The 4868-nt window shown below is 53.9% G+C and overlaps 1 long non-coding RNA gene across 2 annotated transcripts in view; it reads right to left on the bottom strand.

The window, feature by feature from the left end:
- LOC108448923 overlaps positions 1–4452 on the bottom strand; it is a 22791-nt gene extending 18339 nt beyond the window's left edge. For both annotated transcript variants that reach the window (XR_001865005.1, XR_001865006.1), the window contains exon 1: positions 4100–4452. This is a non-coding gene — a long non-coding RNA (uncharacterized LOC108448923). The remainder of the gene's footprint in view (positions 1–4099) is intronic.
- Positions 4453–4868: the final 416 nt, after the last annotated feature.

Raw genomic sequence — 4868 nt, 5'->3', positions numbered from 1 at the left:
TTCCTGCTCTCCTGGAGCAGATTTCCTACGGGAACAACTCCTTGGTATTCCATGCTGCCTGAAGAGCAGGTCAGTGGAAGGAATGGGAGATATCCCTGTTGTGATGGAGCAGAGAGTCATGGAATGAGCTTGGAAACCCCTCAGGATGTCAGTGACTGACAGGGTCACTGTCACCACCTCATTTAATAGCACAGCCCCTGCGCCCCTGGCCATTCCTGCAGGGTCCCACCTGGTGCCAGCTTGGCCAAACCCCAAACGTGTGAATGCACACAATGCCAGGCTCACGGAATCACGGGATCATGGGATGGTTTGGGTTGGAGTGGACCTCAAAGCCCACCCAGTGCCACCCCTGCCATGGCAGGGACACCTCCCACTGTGCCAGGCTGCTCCAAGCCCCAATGTCCAGCCTGGCCTTGGGCACTGCCAGGGATCCAGGGGCAGCCCCAGCTGCTCTGGGCACCCTGTGCCAGGGCCTGCCCACCCTGCCAGGGAACAATTCCTGCCCAAAATCCCATCCAGCCCTGCCCTCTGGCACTGGGAAGCCATTCCCTGGCTCCTGGCCCTCCAATTCCTGATGAAAAGTCCCTTTCCATGTTCCCTGTAGCCCCTTCAGATCCTGGAATTTGCTGTGAGGTCTCCACACAACCTCCTCTTCTCCAGGCTGAACATTCGCAACTCTCCCATCCTGGCTCCACAGGGGAGGTGCTCCAGTCCCCTTAGGAATTTTGTGGCCTGCTCTGGACTTGCTCCAACACTTCCACATCCTTCTCATGCTGGAGGCACCAGGACTGTTCCCGCTGTTCCAGGTGGGATCTCAGGAGAGATCCAGTGGCAGAATCCCCTCCCTGCCCTGCTGCCCACAGAGCTTTGGGTACAGCCCAGGACACAGGGCGGGTTCCGGGCTGGATCAAGCTGGAAAGTCTCCAACTCCTTGCAGGGTTTACCAGGCAAATCCTGACTCCATGGAAAGCCAAGAGAGTGGAAAAGGACACTTCTAGATGCCATCAGTGAGATGGAAAAAGCAAAATCCCCCCCATGTTAGGTGCCTCCTGCACTTCAGACATTTCCCTGCTGTCTCCACCTCCTTCCCACCATCCGAAAACATCGGTGCTCAACTAATGAGCTGCACATTCCAGCTCTTTCCCAACTCCAGCCTTGCCCACTGGGATGACTCAGAAGTGCCAGGTGCAACTTCAAAGCAACCACCAGGGTCGGTTGTTGTGATAGGATCCCCAAATGAGATCCTGAGGACACACAAATTAAAAATATAACGGCGAATGATGAAGATACGGACGTGCCACTTGGGAGAAATTGCTGGAAAAACCACCCAGCTTCGGTGCTGGAGCAGGATTTCCATGGGCTGAAGTCCCCTAATAGCAGGGAAAGCTCTTTCCCATCTCATGGACATCTGACAAACAAAATGGGAAATGTTTTTAAGGCCTCTGCCAAATTTAGCTGCTGTTTGCTCCTGCCTGGCCCTCACCACCACTCCAGAGGTCACACGAGGAATGGTTCTCACAGCACAACATCAAGTGGATCCTCCTCTGTCCAGGATAATCCCAGCCTCCCCATTCCCTCCAGGAAAACCCTGTCTACGTGCTGGGATGTCACATCCCCTGGGCACTGCTAAATTTGTCCAGTGCTCAACATCTGGGAGATGTTCACAGGCACAGGACGTGGGGGGAGGAGCTCCACAGAGCCATCCCTGCTCCGAGTGTTTGCCAGGAAATCAGCCCCGTGTGAGCACAGAAAAGGTGCAATTCCAGCCCAAATTCCAGCCTCTGGAAAAACTGTCACCTCCTCCTGCAGCTGCTGATCCTTCAGGGGACCCTCAGAGGTGGCAGCAGTGGGGCTCTGTCACTGCACCGGCAACAGGAGCCCAAAAATGTGGGGACAGTCCTTGCAGGAGGTGGCCACCAGTCCTACACCTCAGCAAACCCCAGGGAGAATTCCAAATCAATGGAGCTCTTCGGAAAATACCCCTGGCTCATCAGTCTGGAGTTACAGCTGGGCACCAGTACATGCAATCCAGTGTCGGTGGGGATGGGGCTCTTTTCTCATGGATAAGCCTCTTTCCAGATATTTCTGGGACATTTGTGTGGGCATTTTCTTTTCAAGAATTCATGTAAGAATCAAAAAACCTCAGAATATGGTGCTGGGGTGCAAAAATCACTCAACCGACCCTCCTGCTGTGCCTCACACAGGGCTTGGGCCCACCCTGAGCCCAGCTTTGTTAAGACACACACAGACATGAATTAGAGCTGGATTTAAGGGTGGCAGAGCAGATCAAGATTGCTCAGGGCAGTCCAAATAATGCTCCATCCTTTTTCCAGAAGCATCCACCATCTCTGGTGGCCTCTGCTCAGGGAATATTGTGGTGCCAAGGTCATTTCCACGGAATGAGATAAACCCAGATTGTCCTTGGGAATTTGGAGACTGAAGGCATTTGATGAGTGAGGGTTAATTGTCCTTCAAGGCACTCTCTGACCCTGCCTCAGGGCTGGGTTTGCCTTCCTATATCATGGAATTCCAGAATGATTGGTGCTGGAAGGGATTTTAAGGATCATCCCAGTGCCACCCCCTGCCATGGCAGGGACACCTCCCACTGTCCCAGGCTGCTCCAAGCCCCAGTGTCCAGCCTGGCCTTGGGCACTGCCAGGGATCCAGGGGCAGCCCCAGCTGCTCTGGGCACCCTGTGCCAGGGCCTGCCCACCCTCCCAGGGAACAATTCCTGCCCAATCTCCCATCCAGCCCTGCCCTCTGGCACTGGGAAGCCATTCCCTGGCTCCTGGCCCTCCATGCCTTGGGAATTGTCTCTCTCCAGCTTTCCTGCAGCTCCTTCAGGCCCTGCAAGGCCACACTGAGCTCAGCCCAAAGCTTCTCCTCTCCAGGCTGAACAATCCCAGCTCTGGCAGCCTTTCCTCCCAGCAGAGCTGCTCCATCCCTCTGCTCATCCTGGTGCCTCCTCTGGCCTCTCTCCAGCAGCAGGTCAAAGAATATCCCAAGTCCCAGTCCAGTGAAAGCAAAGGAAGATTGCTGAATTTGAAGTCTCAACTCCAGAGCAGGCAGGGACTGATCCAAAGAGGATTAAAGGTGAACAAGCTGGAGGGGTTTGTTCTTTGAAACAAGTGGTTCTTAGAACATTGGGAGTTGACCCTTAATTTGTCCCATTTTTACATTAAGCTGGGAAAAGTAAATGGATTTTCCAATCCAATCATATTTATTTTGTTCTAGCCTGTTATAACGAGCTTGTGCTGCCCTGAAGGCAGCTCTGCATCCAGGGACTCCATTTCAGAGCTGTTGGTTTGTGGGAGAAGAGCAGGAAAAAGATTGACTTTGATGTTTTGTAGCCCACGGCAGAACAGTTCCCGAGATCCCCTCCCCTCCGAGGAAAGGAACCTTCTGGCTGTCAGCACAGTGGGTGCAAAAATAACATTTTAACATCCAGCAAAGCTGCTGGTGATTGTAAAAAAAACATTCCCAGAGTTTGGGATGTCTGAGCACACAGGGAGAGCACAGGAGAAGGTGTCCAGCAAGGAATTCCATGTAGTGTTTGCATCTCTGCTGCTCCCACCTCCTTGGGAAGGTGAATTCCCCAAGAGCCGAACAGGCTGATCAAACATGGAACTGCTCCTGGGCCAGGGACAGCAGCCAGGGAGCGGCTGGAGCTGGGCCAGGGCAGGGTTAGGTTGGATTTTAGGGAAAGGTTCTTCCCCCAGAGGCTGCTGGGCACTGCCCAGGCTCCCCAGGGAATGGGCACGGCCCCGAGGCTGCCAGAGCTCCAGGAGCGTTTGGACAGCGCTGCCAGGGATGCCCAGGCTGGGATTGCTGGGGGGTCTGGGCAGGGCCAGGGGTGGGACTGGGTGATCCCTGGGGGTCCCTTCCAGCTCTGGATATTCCAGGATTCTGTGAAGGTGACAGTGCAGGACAATGGAGAAGCAGAAATTCTCCTGTTTTGGGATTTTCTCCCAAGACTGGCAGAGCAGGAACTCCGCAATTCCCAGAACACAGAGAACATCCCTGTCCCCACCACAGCCACCAACCTGAGCTGGGAAAATCCCAACACCCCCCAGCCCTCCACATCCCCAGCAACACTCACCCGTGTGCTCCTTCATCCAGGGATGTATTCCCGAGGGGTTTGTCCAGCTCTTGGCTTGCTGGGATCCCTGGACACAACACAGACACCCATAGGATCATCCCATTCCCAGAGCTGCATCCAGGAGGCCCAGCTGGGTAATTCCTCTGCATTTCCAGGTTGAGACTGGAAATTCCCATTGAGGACACACCATTCACCACTTGGGAGGAACAAGAAGGATTAGGATGAAGGTGGAAGTTCCCAAGAAGGACACAGAGCTGAGTCTGAGCTCTCACCCTCACTCTGCCCTTCTCATTCCCAAGTTTTCTTCCATCCTAATTCCCACGTGGCCACAGGGTTCCCTTTCCGCACCTGCACTGACCCATCCCTCAGGCAGATGGGCAAGGCCTGGGTGTTGCAGCAGGAAACTGCCGCCTTTCCCCACATTCCTCTCCTTTTCCCAGGTGGATCCCACCCACATTCCTGATTTCCCACACCTGGGGAGGCCTCTCTTCCCATCCCTCACCAAGAGAAAGTCACGGAGGGTCTAAACTTTCATGAAATCATGGAATGGTTTGGAAGGGATTTTCCTCCAGCTCAACCCCCACTCTGTAATAAACAAGGACATCTCCAAGATCCCAAAACTCCATCCATGTGGGTGAGGCATCCACAACCTCTCTGGACAATCCTTTCCAGTGTTTTTCCACCCTTATTGTAAAAAAATTCTTCCTTGTATCTGATCTAAATTTGCTTTTAATTTAACCCCCTCACCCTGTGTCCTACAGGCCCCGTT

Source organism: Corvus brachyrhynchos, unplaced genomic scaffold (genome assembly GCF_000691975.1).
Source record: "Corvus brachyrhynchos isolate BGI_N302 unplaced genomic scaffold, ASM69197v1 scaffold149, whole genome shotgun sequence".
In the NCBI taxonomy this organism is placed as follows: Eukaryota; Metazoa; Chordata; class Aves; order Passeriformes; family Corvidae; genus Corvus; species Corvus brachyrhynchos.
Note: the sequence above shows the minus strand (reverse complement) of the source record. Positions and strands in the feature narration are given on the sequence as shown.